Source organism: Castor canadensis, chromosome 17, assembly GCF_047511655.1.
Source record: "Castor canadensis chromosome 17, mCasCan1.hap1v2, whole genome shotgun sequence".
In the NCBI taxonomy this organism is placed as follows: domain Eukaryota; kingdom Metazoa; phylum Chordata; class Mammalia; order Rodentia; family Castoridae; genus Castor; species Castor canadensis.
The window spans coordinates 56,419,017-56,435,790 of NC_133402.1; the positions used below are offsets into that span (position 1 = coordinate 56,419,017).

Below are 16,774 nucleotides of genomic sequence, written 5' to 3' on the forward strand. Positions count from 1 at the left end.
TGAAAGTGCTAGAGGTCATGGTCAGAAGGTTCAAAAGCACCTTCCCTAAACGTTAGTTTAGGCTCAGGCTAGCTACTTAACCTCACAATACTGTGTTTCCACATGTGAAATGGTATAATGACAACACCTTCCGTGTGTGTGTGTGTGTGTGTGTGTGTGTGTGTGTGCACTTCTGGGGTTTGGACTCAGAGCATGGCACTTGCAAGCTGCTCTTCCACTTGAGCCATACACACAAACCTTTTTGCCTTGGTGTATTTTTCATAGGGTCTTACCCTTTTGCTGGAGACCAAGCATTAGACTGAGGTTCTCCTATCTCTACCTCCCATGTAGCTGGAATTACAGATATGTACCACTGTGCTCAGCTTGTTTTTTTTTTTTTTTTTTTGAGATAAGGTCTCACTAACTTTTTTGCCTGGGCTAGTCTCAAACCTCTATCCTCCTATCCCCACCACTCAAGTAGCTGTGATTACAGGTATGTGCCTCCACACCCAGCCCAACAGCATCTTCCTTGTAAGATGGCAGGAAACTCAAGCTTGGCAATGTGGCTAAGCCCTGTGCACAATACCTCATGATGGTTATTTGCTGTTATTATCGAGCCTTTGTTGTTTTCAAAATTAAGTGATACAATTTCTGTACAACATCTGGCATATAACCACTGAGTAGTCAGCATTAACTGTTGCTTTTATATCCAGCATTTCTAGTTCACACAGGCATCTTCCATTCCAAATATCCATCTAGAGAGGGGAGGGAGAAGAGTCAAGTGGGGAGGAGAGGGGAAGGGATGGGGTCCCACCTTACCCTCTCCTCTATCCTCATCAAACACATGGAGTCTTTGAGGAATTTCACAGTCCTGCTAGTTTTGAATATGTTCCTCCAAATTCTCAGAATGTGTGGCATATATCCAGGGAGAGATTTTAAAATCTATTTTAAAACAAAAGCTGTTTAGGTCTCCTAGAGTGGGAGGAGAGCAAAGGGAGTTTATATAGAAGTATTCTAGGTTATTTCAAGTAGAATTGGATTTGACATGAGAATTTTGGTGCTTGGAAAAATGTTGGTACTGCGGACAGAACCCAGGGCATTGTGCATGTTAAGGAGGCACTCTACTACCGAGGTATACCCCCAGCCCATTTACCGAACTCTTGAAAGGGACAGAGAGACAAAGGTCAGGCTGAGTCACTAGATTGGCTACTAACTTTCAAGGGGTCAGTAGGAGGAGACCCTGTCATTGATGGTCACAGCCACCTCTAGTTCTGAAGCAGGTGATACATAGAAAACACCTGGTGGTTTCCAAAAAACTTCACATTTGCTAAAATGCACAGGCTGCACCCCATCACTGCCTGGGGAGGAGCATCAAACTTCTGCTTCTTTCTGCCTTCATGTCTGTCAAGAAGACTTTAATTGGTGGTTTCTAATCCACATCCCTTTAGCCTGGCATTCTGGGAAATGTAGTTCTCATACTTCCAGACCCTGTGAGACTGAGAGGAGCTTGGCATGTGATGGGGGATGACTTCCCAAAAGACAATCCATTTGGGTGGAGATATGACCCATCTAAGGCTCAAAAGGTAGTGGCCATGCATGCAGAAGCAGGGCTAAAATCAGGAAAGCATAAGGATGGCCATTTTTCTGTGTGCAGAAAGCTCAGAGCCACACAGCTTCTGGGGGAAGACAGAGGCCTGTACATGACTCCCTGTGGGGCAGATGGAACAGCAGCAGGAGTAGGGAGATCTGAGCAGAAGGCCCAGACAGGATGGATAAGATGCAGGCTCTCCTTAGCATGGGTGATTGGCAGGGTAGGTGGAACTCAGAGGTGTACAGTAAGTCCTGTATTGCCCCCATTAGAACCCAAAGAGAGGAAAGAACCTAGGGAAGCCACAGCTTCAGTGGGAGGATCACTGTGGTGAGACATGAGGACCAAAGATCCATTGTGGGTATAAGGACAATCTTAGAATTAGTTCAATAAGTACCTCAAACAGTCCCTTGAGTTGGATGAGACCTTGGGCACAACAATGTACAAAGATGACCTTGGTATAGCCTGTGCTCACAGAATCTTAGTGAAATACTCCAAACGATGATGATGGTTATGATGATGACAAGCAAATCCTTTTGAAAGGTTGATATTCAAATCACTTTATGTAGAATGTCACATTTAATTCCTAGCAGCTGTATGAAAGCTATTCCTAATTTTCAGATGGGGAGTCTGAGACTTTGAGAGGTTAGGGGCTTGTCCATGGTCACCATGAAGCTGATAAGAAGATATTCACCTGGGCCCCCCAACTCTTCATCCTGCAGCCTGCTAAGAGGGCATTCTGAAAAGAGACATTGTTGCCAGTTGGGAGATGGAATGTGAGCCAAGCTACAGGAAACGGGTGGTGTTTTAAGTTCAGAGATGTCAGAGAAGGGCATTCCAGATAGTGAATCTGCGTGAGCAGAATCTTCAAAGATCATAACAGTAAGAAAGATTAAAAAAAAAAAAGAACTCTTAAAATGTCTTGTCTTTACCCAATCTTTTGCTCATTCTACACAAATATAAGAGCGCGGCTTAGGTACTGGCAGGCAAAGATGCACAGGGTACCAGGAGTAGCCTGGCAGGTAAACAGGCAGCCACAGCCGGGGTGGGGCATTCTGCTTTTGAGGCACCTAGAAGTCTACAGCTGGTACAGAGCAGGATGTGTTTCAAGGAGGAGGGGCCTTAGCTGTTCTGACTCTTGGGTCGAAGCTCCTCAGGCAACCCAGATGGGCAGGCAGAGGAAGTCAGAAAGCCGTAACCAGGCATGTTCACAGGGGGGACCAATCTTCCATTTTTCCAGAACTCTAGGCAGTACTAGGGAAGCAGGGACAAAGAGAGGCTGGAAATGTGAGCAGAACCAAATTAGTCCATCCCAAAGCTCTGAGGGAAATCCAGGCTAGGGCCCTGGACTTGCTGTGAAGGATGCAGGAGGGACCACATGTCATGGAATCATCAGATTCTTATGATACGAATTCTCCAGCAGGTGTACAAGGGAGGCAAGCAGTGGAAGAGAAAATTAGGAAGCTAGCTACCAAAACTGGGGCAGAAAGAGGGAGATTTGCTCAGAATGCAGAGAGAGCAGGATGTGGTTGCAGCTGGACATGGTTAGGCAAACAATAGGCTTTGGGACAGGTGCCTGTGAGCCATCCCTATGAGAAATCCTACAGGCAGAGGCTAGAAACACAGAAGAGAGGCTGAAACCATTAGGGCAGGCAATGGGGCTGACAGTGAGAGTGAGCTGGGTGGGCTGATTTTGCCCATCACCAGGAGCACAACTGCCCCCCAAACCCGAGTCATGGGGGCGTGTTCTCCCACTTCTCTCACTGGAGATTTAATAATGTGTATAGTAGGCAAGAGTTAGTGTCACGTTAATTTAAGCCTACACATTAGCAACAACAATAATAAGGGGCAAATGAGTCACTCACACGTCCTGACCTTCTCACTATGTCCCCTATTGCCCAGGGACTCAGAGCAACCTTTGAGACCCTGGCTGCAAGAGGCTCCCAACCCCTCCCTTCCCCAAGCAGGTGCTGGTGGTAGCTCCCAGGGTGTGTTTGAGATGGGTGCTCTCTAGGCAGCGGGTACAGTCTCTTCTGGATATGTTTCTCCTTCTGCCTCTTTTTTCAGGAATAGATATGATTTTTTTAAGCTCAGAGATATGCCAAGAAAATGAATAAATGTAAAGGAGGAAGAGACCAAAGTGTCTTTCATTTGAATAGCTTTTTCTCACGTGAAAAAGTGACAGTTCATTGCAAATATGTGTCTCCATTATGGTTGTAATCATTATTGATGGAGAGCCCTGCAGACTAATGGGAAAATATCTCCAGGAGACCTGAATCCAGACAAGCTGAGCCTCTACCTTGCTTTTGACAGTGGGGTGAACATAGCCTCTGCCTCCTGGGTGCCCCACCTTACCCAGCTCTTCAGCCAGGAGAGGATGGCACTCATGCTTAGATTAGTGTCACGGAGCTAGAAGAGACTTTTTGAGATCAGAGTGTGAAGTCTTTGGGGCAAAGACTGTTTCTTGCTGGCCTAAGTGTGCTATAGGACCCTTGCTTAATAAAGGTGCATGCTAATTGGCTCCCTAATGGATGAATGATAGAGCAAGCATGTGTTCAAGGGATAACAGAGTGATGCATCTAGTCTAACCATCCATTTCACTGTGGAAGTCAGTGTGGATCAGAGAGGGTGACTCACAGCCATAAGCTGCAAAGCTTGCCTGAGGTTCAGCATTATCATATCCGGGGGCTTCTCTGTGGTTTCATCCAGTCCTGCTGTCCTTTCTACTGAGAGGTGTTATACAGCACAAATGAGAATGTGTACTTGCTGTTATTTTTGCTGTTTCAAATAAAAGCTTACAAAAATCAAAGTCATTTATCATGATGGATGCTAGAAACACCCAGATAAGCAGCCTTGGGAGCTGTAATTAACATTAAAATCAAGTCTTGTATGTGTTTGCCAATAAAATCAAGGTGAGAGAGTTGTACTTCCTTCTCCTTAGGCCCTTTTCACAGAGCAGCCCACTGAGGCTCAAAGAGGCTACAACAGGGCTTGCCCATGACCTCATAGGAAGCAAGGGGTTAGGAAGTGGTTTTAGAACACAGTAGGTCTTTGAAGTCAATGCTGTACCATTGCCATTCCCTGTAATACTCTGAGACTCCCTGTTTTCACCTGGCAAACCCACATCTGTGTAGCCATGGGCAGGCTTGGTCCAGGGCTCAGCTGTGTTCCCTAAGTGGCTGAGTTAGTTGATCAATAATACAACAAGGTACTGGGAACAGACCTGACTTTGAGGAATTTCTGGAGGGAGGATGAGGTGTGTCTTCTGGAGCTCATTACGATCTCAGAACTTGATAGCCACACCTCCTAAATTGGAACAGTATGACATTTGGCTGTTCACTGAGAAGAGATGTCAAGGGTGATTTAGAATTGCATGCGAATTTCCGGTCTGTGTCAACTCATGGAAAGTTTCTGGTGGGCAGAGGCCTTAATGAGTTGTTTCTTTCTTTCTGCCCTGAGATTGTAAAGATGCTAAGGCATGGAGGCTGGACCTGGGTGGGAGGTAGGGTTTTTTTTTTTTTTTTTTTTTTTGTAATTGTGCCTACATCAGATGGAATCTGCCTGTCTGGACAAAGATAGCATCACAAGTCTGACGTGGGTGGCTCCTTTGGGCCTCTCAGCATTATCAGGTGCTTCCCAGCACAGATACAAATAGCCTAGAGTAAGAAGGCAACTGCGTCTTCTCTCCCTGCCTCTGTCTTCCCCCATGACTGGCATCCCCTGCCACACGTCCATCTCAGTGTATTATTAACACCTCCTGTCTCAAACCATTTCCCTTCCCCCAGGGAGTGCTGTGGTTTGGAAATGATGGTCTTTAATCATTTCTTAAGTGACCAACCCTGAAATCATTTCTTAGTGCCATACACACAAATTAAATCATAAATCCACAGTGGGCCCTACAAAGGTCTGAAGTGCAGGCCTGATGAAGAGCAGAGAGGAGGCTTCCCCAAGACAAATGCACCAGCATGCACCTGGAAGAAGGGTCAGGCTTTGGGGAGGACCAAACTTCCTCCTCACTTCCCTTTTGCAAAGGCGCCTCCTGCATTTCCATTGTTCTACTCTGGACTAAAGATGGACAGAGAAGCTGCATATAGTGGTTTATGCCTATAATCCTGTCTACTTGCAAGGTGGAGACAGGGTGGTCATGAGTTCAAGATCAGCCCTAAGTTAGTGAGATCCTGTCTCAAAAAAAAAAAAAGAAAACACAAGCCAAAGGGCTGGGAGTGTGGGTCAAATGATAGAGTGCTTGCCTAGCATGCATGAGGCCCTTGGTCAATCCCCAGCACCCCACACACACACACACACACACACACACACACACACACACACACGTGTGAGGAATGCAGGCAGATATGCCTGGGGCCGTGGGGAGTGCCTGCCTCAAGGGTAGAAAGTTGGGCAACCCTGTCCAGTGCTGAGCCACCCACTCCAGCCATCCAGAATCGAACAGCCCACAAGGTTCTTGGTGACCCCTGTGAGGTTGGAAGTAGGGGACAAGGAAGCATCATCTCGGACGTGGAGGAGCTGGCAGGACTCAGTACCGGGAAGGGAGTGGAGATTCCTGAAACATGCTCACGCCACCCTTACTTGTTTCAAGACTCAAATCAACATTCTTCCCCGCTTCAATCTTTCCAGCCTATTTGGATACCTAATATCTCTGTCCATGAAGACAAAATCTGCTTTTTGAGCTTGGTGATAGTTGTAGAGCAAGGATACTAGCTGGCTGCCAAACACCCATAACCCATTTTACCTCAAGACCTTTGCATGTGACATTTCCTCTGCTTGGAAGGCCTTCTTGCATTTTATCTACCAAAGAAATGCCTTTTCGTTGTTCAGAACTCTCTTCCTCTGTCACCTCCACCAGGGGGCCTTCCCAACTAATATAGAGAGGAGACTGCCTATTCTCTTCCCACTGCTATAAATGCTTCTCTTTTTCACACTCATGTGCCATCCTATAATTACTAGCGTCTGGTCCTTCTCCTAGGCTTTGTGTCCCTTCAGAATGGGAACTTAGTCTTACTCTGTGCTGTAGACCCAGAGAAGCCAGCTCAAAGTTTAGATCCAAGGAGTGATGTTTCTGAGGCTGTGTCATGAGGTAGTTAGAGCCCCAGAGTGAAAGAGCTGATACATTTGTATTTTCTTTGCCTCTGGCATGTCTTGTTTATGTAAGTCACTCAGCTTTTCAGCTGAGAATATGAGTTTCCTCTTCTGCAGAATGGGAAAAATAAAACCTATGCCTTCATTATTTCAGAAGCCTACAAAGAAGATAAATTTGAGACTAGGTTGGTGGGGGAATATGTCAAAACCCTTTAGCTCCTTGAAAAATTCCATTACAAAGTCAAGGTGTTGGTATTGCAATTATTATTTGATTCCCAAATGGTGAGCACACTTGTAGAAATGTGCTTTGCTTGATGAACCAATACATTTCAGCCCCTACTGATGAATTTGGGAATCGAGTACCTGTCATCCCGATATAATTGACACATCTCGGCAAATAGCTTACATTCCTCTGATGAAATTCTGGGTTCTTATTGAGAACGAGAAGAAAGACATGTTACATGGGAGCAATATTGTTTTATGAACCTTTATCTTAGTAATTAACAAATGAGCATTGAGTGTAGAAATGGTAAAGGGGGGATTCAATAATGAAGTTTCATAGAATTATAATAATAATGATTATTGGCCGGAGGGTAAGGAAATTTAGTCCTAAATGCATGTGGTTTCCTTGGAATTCTTTGCCCTGTGTCCTTCTGTGGATGGACAGCAGGCTGGCTACTTCTGGCCCCAACATTCCACCCTAAAGGGATTTGAGAAGTGAGCACAAACATGATAGGCAACGCCAGTGTATCTGGACTCCGGTCCAGTCAAGAATAATTCAGTTAGAGGTGTTTGTGTGTCATGCAAATAGCAAACGCCTTATAGTCTAGGAAGCTGGCACCTACTGGCGTTAGGAGCAGCTTATGTCAGTGAATATTCCCTGCCCACTCTGCTGCTAAACTGCTGAGCCCTCTTCTGGAAAATGCAGCCAGTCCCACCAGCACTGAGCGCTCTTCAGTTCCCCGTGTGCACTGGAAGCCAGGGGAAAGATGAATTTGCCTTTCAGGGAAGGCCTCTGCAGAATACTTTGGTGACCACATCTATACTTCATGTTTTTACCTCTGGTCAGGAATTCAGGCAGGCAGGATGCAGGGAGGAGCAAAGCTGGAATATGAGGTAGACCATAGGTTTGTGTTGTTTGGTTTGTCTGGGTTTTCCTTTTTTTGGAGGCAGGGAAAGTAGGGCAAAATACCCTCAGTGAGCACACAAGAAACGTATCTGTCCTTCCCCCAGCATCTCATCTTAACTCACACGTACTTGAACATGTGAGATTTGGGGTCTTAGCACACACACTCATAAATACAGAATGACCAGAACCCCCACAGGTAACTTTCCATAGGAAATAACTGGAAAGGGCATCAGCTTTATGCAAGGCAGAGAGGTTTTGAGCTCTGCCTCTGCCAGACATTAGCTAGGAAATATTGGGCAAGCTGTTTTACCTCTCTGAGTCCCAGTGTCACTGTCGATGAAGTGAGAATGCTATTTTCTTTCTTATACGGTTCAATTGACGAGAAATGCTAAGCTAGTATTGTATTTGTCTATGAGAAAACAGACAAAGACGCAAGGTAATTGTGGTCTTAAAAATATAGAAGTGGGGCCAGGGATGTAGCTCTGTGGTAGAATATTTGCCTAGCATGTGTAAGGCCCTGGGTTCAATCTCCAGAAACACACACACACACACACACACACACACACGAGAGAGAGAGAGAGAGAGAGAGAGAGAGAGAGAGAGAGAGCAATTTTTCTCTCTCTTAGAAATCTTATCTTCTTTCTCTGACATCTTTAATACCCAATTTCCAAATCACAGTTCAAGGTGACTTTTTGAGTTCCAGCTATCATTCCTACTTTCCAGCCATGAGGAAGGTGAGGAAGAAGAACAAGCTTCTTCCCTTAAAGGTCTCTTCCCAGAAGTCACATAAGACATGAGCTCTACTATGTCCTTAGATCTTAGCAATTCAAGCCAATTCCCACGCATCAAACCTTGGCAGGAACAATTGTCCCACATGCTGGGACAATTGTTGACTATGAAAAATAGGTAATACTAGTAAGGTGATGATACTTTATCTAGAGTGAACATGATATTGTTTTATAATAGAAAATCTTACCAGCTACTTTTCTCTCTCTTTTTATTAGTATACATTAATTGTACAAAAGGGTTTTATTGTGACATTTCCATATATACATATGGTGTACTTTGATTAAATTCACTCATCTGTTACTTTTTCTTATCCCCTTCCTGTTTTCTAAAACAATTTAAATGTTCCATTATTCTCCTTTCATACATGTCGATGAAGTACTTTGATCTTACCTACCCTTCACCCTCTCCTCTCACACTGCCCCTCCTATTGGTTCCCACCCCAGACTCCCATTTTACACTCAAGTCATTCACTTTTTAGGTCTAGATGCTGCATATGAGACAGAACAAGCAACATTTGTCTTTCTCAGTGTGGCTCATTTCACTTAACATGATTTCCAGTTCCATCTATTTCTAGTTTCATCCATTTTTCCTGCAAATGGCATTATTTATTCTTTATGGAACAGCTACTTTTAATTGAGCAGTTATTACATGTTAGATGCTGCACCAAATATTTTGTATTATCTCATAGTCATCAAAGCAACTGTATGAGGCAGGGACTGTTGCTATTTACATCTTTACAGATGAGAAAACTGCATCTCAGAAAAGGTATGGCACTAGCTCCCATGGTTCTTTTTTTTTTTTTTGCATCTGGGGTTTGAACTTAGGGTCTACACCTTGAGCCACTCCACCGATCCTTTTTTGTGTTGGGTTTTTTTGAGATAGGGTCCTCACGAACTATTTGCCCGGGCTGCCCTTGAACTGTGATCCTCCTGATCTCTGCCTCCTGAGTAGCTAGGATTACAGGCATGAGCCACAGGTGCCCATAGTTCTTAATTAGAGTTTGTAACTGAAGGTGTGCTCATACTCCTATGAAGTCACATGGGCATAGTTTGTGTTTAACATGATACACACTAGTTTTAGTTGATCCCAATTAAATTGACTTGATTTTAAAATACTACAACCAATGTGCAATCAGACCTCTGGAGTCAGGCAGTCTGTGTTCAGTTCCTGGCTGTGCCACCAGCTGTGGGACCTTGGACAAGCCACTAAACTCATCTGAGCCTCAGTTTACCACTTGGGAGTGATTATAGCACATGTCTTTTTGGGATGTTTGTGAAGATGCAATGAGATCAATCAGAGAAAGTGACCTGGTCCATGATAAATGCTTATTTAAATGCCAGCCATTTTTATTATTAAGACAGTGATTATAATAACCACTGATATAATATCAATACAATTTTAGAACCAATTTTGACAAGTAGTGGTTGACTTGGGACACAGACCTTGCCGTGGAAGTGTAGCATGAAACACATCCTGTGTGAGTGTGGGAGGGGCAGGCCAACCCCCACCCTGTCTTGTGCACTGCAGGACATGACATGTCAGTCTCTCATTGAGTAAGAGACCTTTGCTGGCCTGGCTGCAAAGACTGGGGACTGAGGTGGGCAAGGGAGAGCAGGCTTCTTCCTCGACAGCACAGGGACCAGTATAATGTCCATCTGTCCAGCTACTCCCAGGTCATTTCTTCAGCTTGCTGTTTGCCTTGAGCAAGTCCTTTCTCTTTCTTCTCAGCAGGGCCTGATTCCCCCCAAGCGCCCCATCTCCCACTCCTCCCTCTGGGCCTTCACTTAAGTCTACGCCTGCTGCTCTTTGCTGGGTCCTCCCTGACAAGGTGCCTTCAGTTAAATGGCTTTTGCTTCCCCTAAGTGCACATTGAGATCTAAGTGCTAAGTGCATCCTTAACACCTCTGATCTTTGCTTCAGGCTTCTCCCTTAATCATGTTTAACTGACAAACCCAAAGGCAGTGGGCGATGCTAATGCTCATCCAGGAAACCGCAAACAGGGAGGACACAGAGCATTCTGAAAATTACCTCTCAGCACCTGGGAATAAATGGTCACTCAGAGAGCACAACGACCTATCCCTTTCCGCCTCCCTTGCCACGGGAGCCGCTCTGATCTGCAACACCCACTGCTCCATTCGCACAGCCTCCAGGGGTCCAGAGCCTAGGGCTGGCCCTGCTCTTCTGTTCAGAAGGAAGATGTCATCCTTATCCAGTACCCATGAACTGCATTTCTCTGCTCAGAGTCTACTGCAGGGTTGGTGAGGTCTGAGCAAAAGCCCTGGGTCCCACAAAATGGTTTCTTCCCAGTCTGTCTCCCTCTGGCCATATGGATAAATCTCAGGCAAATGTTCTGATGTGTTATGCTCACTCCTACTTGGAGAGTTTTAGGGGATAGGTATAACTTTATTATTTCAACATGGATTAAGACTCAGGGTCATTTCACGTTTTCAGAGTTGACTCTGGGACTTGCAAAGTTTCCTTCCACTACCAGGTACTCAATTTTGGAGCTGAGACCTGGCCATGTAGAGGCATCCTGCTAGGGTATGCTGAAGTCACCCCTGACATTGATTACTGTATGACCTTGGAATGGCCACTTTTCTCTGATAGTCTGCTAAGGAGGTCCCGGACGTGTGTCTGCAAGGCCACACAGAGAAGACCAGAGTAATGTAAGGAGAAGGATTCTGGTCCCTTATCAGTCAAAAGAGCTCTAGAAATTCAGCTTGAGAATTTCAGTCTCAAAGCTTTTTCTCTATCATTACCAAAAAGTAAAAAATATTTCTTTTACCCATTTGTCCCACTTGAAGACTGTGTGATATCATTTCAGATTTATGTGTTTATGACTTTATGACCTAGGGAGAAGCTGGAAATTCCACTGTGCCCATTTTTTTACTCCTGGGTTTCTGTAAAGGTCACAGCAGAATTATTTTATCAAGTACACCACAGAAGGGGAAAATCTTAATCTTATATTATACATATGCAGTACTTGACCTTCTCTTGAGATGCGGCACCTCTTAGCTACACTTACTTAAACATAATGCAGCTCTTCCCGAAGCACACAGAGAGAATAATTAGGTGCCCTGGCATCCCAGTTGGTGAGGAGGCTATCCAGTGGGGCTGACTTCAAAGAAGAGAAGGAGAAAGATTGGAGGCAAGTGGGGTGGGGTGGGACAAGGGTGAGCCCCTCCCATCCTGATAATAGGACCATGTGGGTGGGTGGAGCAGACACTGGCAATGTGGTTTTCTCTGTGTCTCCTGCTGATGGTGCTTTTCTGGCCAAGTCCTTACCTGTCCTGGGCCTCTTTTTCCCCAGGATAGGTCTGGGATGCACTAGTTTCCATCCAGGGCTAGTGACTACCTCGGCATTGTGTTAAAGCTCTTGAGCTCTGTTGTGAGTTGGGTGGGAATGAGTGCCACAATGGATTAGTGTTGTCTGCCAAAGCAGGCTGGGGGACTGGTGTGGTCCCTGAACTGGGTGTTGTCTAACCTGATCTAGGGTGTATCTAAGTTCTTTTCCTGCTCTGTCTGCCTATGATTTGGGGGTTCAGCAAAGCCTCGGGGTGAGGAAGTGTGCAAAGGGAGGAATAGTAACAACCTTTGCTAAGAGAAGAGCTCAATTTGCCTTGTCTGAGTTTTGGAGAGGAAATGAGATTTGTGTGATACTTCCAAACATGGCTGCTTTTTTGGTTTTTATTTTTGTTTTCCATATTGGCTCTGTGGAAAGCAGACCAAGCAGGTAAAAGCGGTATCTTTCCTGAGTGGGAGGGGCTCACCACACCTGGCTGATCTGGCTATGCCCATAGAGCAACCTATGTACCCTGGGCCTGGACAGGGGTGAGCAACCCTGGTGCCTTTTTGGCATTGTCCAGCCTTTAGCGACACAGTGAGAAGTCACCTTCATTTATCTGGAGAACTCAGCTATAACTTACTTTTTTGAGGGAATCCATCAAGGTCTATATCAGGAGAAGTACTTAAAAATCAGGCTTTTCTCAAAGGGTAAACACTTCAGTTTGATAACGTGGGAAGCAGCCTGACGGCCAACATATGCCCCACTTGTCTGCTGCCCAGAGTCACCAGATTGATGGCATTTTTAGAACACTGGCAGCCGGGCTCTGATGGGGGTGCAGACAGGGCCTGGGAGGAGATAGCTGGGGATTCCCTGGCCCTTGTGTTGCAGTGTTGGCCTAAGCCTGGACCCGTCATGGCCCAATGAGGACAGACAACCTGGGGCCCTCGGGGTAACTGAAGTACTCTCTCTCTATGTTCCTCTCTCTTGAGTCCAAAGGACCCTGTGAAGCGTCTCCCTGGAGGCCAAGAGGGAAATGGGGAGGGGGCACCACCCTTCATAAGAGTCTGTCCGAGCTGCTGTCAGGTGCTTCTCTTCTAAAGCACAGGCCCCTCTTGCCCACAGCATGGGCTCACCCCTTCTTTACTCTGAACTGCTGCTGGAGCACTGACATTGTTTCCTCGTCCCCTGCTTGGCTGTGGCATCACCCTTTCCCAAGAGACCTTGGTCCTACCCCGGGGCCAATGCTTAAGAAGTCCTGCTTCTCTCTCTCTCTCTCCCCCCCACCCCGTTTGGTAGTACTGGGGTTTGAACTCAGGGCTTTGCACTTGCTGAGCAGGTGCTCTACCACTTGAGCCACACTTCTGGCCCAAGAATTCCTGTTTCTGACTGGGGCTCCTCCATCACCTCACGTGTTGATTCCTTGTACACAGCACCTTCTTAGGTAACATGAAGGTAGTGACTATCTGACATCTCACTCTGAGCACACATGGAATGCTCCTAAGTGCTCTTGGATGTGTGTCCTATAAACAACTCAATGCATATCAAGGAAAAATACTCAGGCTGAGCCTGGTAGTACATGCCTGCAATCCCAGATACTCAGAAGGCAGACACATCACAGGCTAACCAGGGAAAAAGCTCTCGAACCTATCTGAAAGACAAACTAAAAGCAAAAAAGGGTTGGGGAGCATGGCTCAAGTAGTAGAGCACTTGCCTAGCAAACAGTATCACAAAAAAAAAAAAAAAGGAAAAGGAATACGGGCTTATTCCTCCAAAATAAGTTTTGGGGAGCTACGGGGTGACTGACGAGGTAGAGTTGGGGTCACAGAGGTGCAGTGTGCACAGGAAGATTATGGTTAAGTGAGGACCTCTCTGTGCCAACCCTCAGGCCACCCTGTAGAATACCTTCCCTCCCAACCTTGTCATCCACCCACAGCTCTTGCTTAGCTCTGTCCTCTGACCTTCTGCTATGTGAAAAAAATATCTTTCTGTTCAAAAAAGCAATGTAAGTTTACTGCATAAAAATTGGAAAATATAGATCAGAACAAATATGAAACCCATCCACAGTCTCACTACTATAAAAAGTAAAAGGTGCTATGGTAATAGCATTTTGGAACATTGTTCCCATTATTTGTGAATTTGTTTTTTCAGTTACCAATATATAACCAATATTTTTACATGTCACTAAACCCCACTATAGGGAGCCGGTTAAATAAATTATGGTGTATCTGTATATGGGTTTCAGTTATTACTAATTTTTTCTTGCTATAAACAGTACTGCCTCTGAGCGCTGGTGGCTTACACCTATAATCCCAGCTACTTGGGAGGCTGAGTTATGGCAGATCATGGCAAAAGGCCAGCCAGGGGAAAAAGTTCACAAGATCCCATTTCAACCAACAGCTGGGTGCAGTGGTGTATGCCTGACATCCCAAGCTATTTGGGAGGCTAGGATCAGGAAGATCTTGGTTCTAGGCCAACCCAGGCCAAAAAATCCATGAGAACCTATCTCAACAGAAAGAAAGTTAGGTATGGTGCTACATACCTGTTATAGGAGGACTGAGGGCCAGGCTGGCCTGGGCAAGAAGCAATACCCTCTCTTTTAAATAACCAGAGCAAAAAGGGATGAAGATGTAGCTCAAGTGGTAGAGTGCCTGCCTAACAAGCATGAAACCCTGAGTTCAAACCCCAATACCACCAAAACAAACAAACAAAAATAATCAACTGCCATGAATACCCTGCTAGTTAAGTTTTTGAGATATATGTGATTATTTCTTCAGGATGAATTCCATAGGAAGAGAAGCTTGGGCACACTTACAGTTCTTTTACTCTCTGGAACCTGTCTCTCCACTAGACTGAGCCTTTGTGGAAGTGGGTCAGGGCAGGCTAGCTCACAGGGAGACATCAGCCTGGCTGCTGTCCTGCTGGGACCCTGTTCTGACCCACTTTACCCCTGTCTTCCCCTTCAAGATTGCAAGAACCTTGAAGAATGCAGGACCTGGTCTTGACCCTGCTCAGTCTCTGCCCAGTGGTTGCTTCCCTGTTAGCTGTGTTGTTACTTCTTGCCCCCATTCCAAGGCCACCATGTCTCACAGGGTGCAGCCTTTCCCTGTGGGAGCAAATTGAGGCATTTATGCTGCTCCTGCAAAGGCTGAGATGGGGACAGTAAGGGCCTTCCAGCTGCCTCCCAACAATTCCTGCTGTGTCTTCCCTTTTCCCTTCCATTTTTAGGCGGTCTGGACAAAGGATAAGTTCAGTCCAGTCTCCACTTGCTGAACAACCTGGGAGAGGTCTCGTTCCTTCTTGCTTTCTCTCTTCCCTACCATCTTTGGCTTTCTGGGTGCTCCACCATCTTCCTCTACTCACACCCCTCCTGGTCCCTGTTGGGCTAAGGCCAAGGAACCTGCCTCGTGGAGTTTTCAGCAGTTAATGGCTGTCCAGTTGGTCTGCTGGAGGAAGGACACTAGTAATACACCTTCAGAGGCACTAGTCTTTTAGGCAGGGGTCCCTTTTCCTGTGGCATGCCACAGTCCTGGTGACTTTTCTGGTCACTCTGAGGATTCGTGAGTTTAAAGACTTGTTCATGTCCCTCACTTCAGGGCTCCTTTACCTCTGTGTTCAGGCTGGCAGTTAGGGAACAGATATGAGGAGCAGGAAACCCTGCCAGGATTGCAGAATTCAGTCCTGGACTTGCTTCTGAGAGGCTCTGACACCCATTACAGCCTCTTATACCCGGACAGGGCTTTGGCTCTGATGTATCTGGCTACTCTCTGGGTACAGAGTACCATCAGTGATAAGGACTTGAGACTTTGCTCTCCTGCTGGTCACCCTTCCATCCTGACCTGCGATCTCTCCACTGCATCAAGGCAAAGCACCCCCATCTTGACCCTACGTCTTCAGCAATTTCCACTCTGATACATTCCACACTGGCCGCTGCTGTCTGAGCAGCTTAATAGCACTGTAAGTTACACTCTCGTCTGTGTCATAATGCCTAAAGTATTCATCAATTTTAGCAAGTGTCACCGTGAGTGATATGAGTGTATGACACAGCTAAGTGTCCCAACCGCACAGGCCATTACAGCTGGCATGGGGCCCAGGGAGGCAAGAACTAGAAACCTATTTGACTTCACATGCCCAGGCTGATGGAGAGAAGAAAGTGCCCTAACCCACCTCCCACAGCCCTCATTCAGTGCTTTACAGTGCTGGCAACTTCTACAGCTACCCAGAGTTTCCCAGGCAAGTGGAGATCTTGCTGTCTTTTAGTCTTGGTGCACTCTTTTCCTTTTGTCTCATCCTCCCATTTTTTGTATCAGATTTACCCATCCTTCAAGGCCCTGGACACATGCTGTCTCCTCTGGGAAGTCTTCCCAGTTCCCTGCCTCTCTTCTCTTCTCTAAAGACTTGTGGACTTGTGGCAGAATTACTGCCACCTCAGATGTACAGCAGTTTTTGTTTTGTTTTGTTTTGGGCAGTGCTCTATTGCCTGAGCTCCACCACCAACTCTTTATATTTTTCAAGATAGGGTCTCAAGAACTGTTTGCCTGAGCTGGCTTTGAACCACAATCCTCCTGATTTCTGCCTCCTGAGTAGCTACGATTACTGGTGTGAGCCACCAACACCCTGCAGTTTTACCGGTAAACAGTCCACTTTGTCCTGCCATACCCAGCTTTGCCCTTTAGAATTAGAGGTTGCATGCATGCGTTTGTGTCCTCTGCAAAAATTTAACAAGTAGTAAATGAGATTTTCTTTGGTTACCAAAGCCATATATATCAATACAAAACAGTGGAAAGGGCAGAAAAATTATACTCACCAGTAATGACAGCACTGCCATGTTTCATTTTAGTGAATATGGTGTGTGTATTTATAATGAAGTTCATATTCTGTATTTTAGAATTGGATTTTAAAATATTTT

At 45.8% G+C, this 16,774-nt stretch overlaps 1 protein-coding gene across 2 annotated transcripts in view; it reads left to right on the plus strand.

Moving 5' to 3' along the window:
• Ephb1 (EPH receptor B1) overlaps positions 1-16,774 on the plus strand; it is a 440,603-nt gene that overhangs the window by 272,087 nt on the left and 151,742 nt on the right. The gene's annotated exons all lie outside the window — the stretch shown is intronic.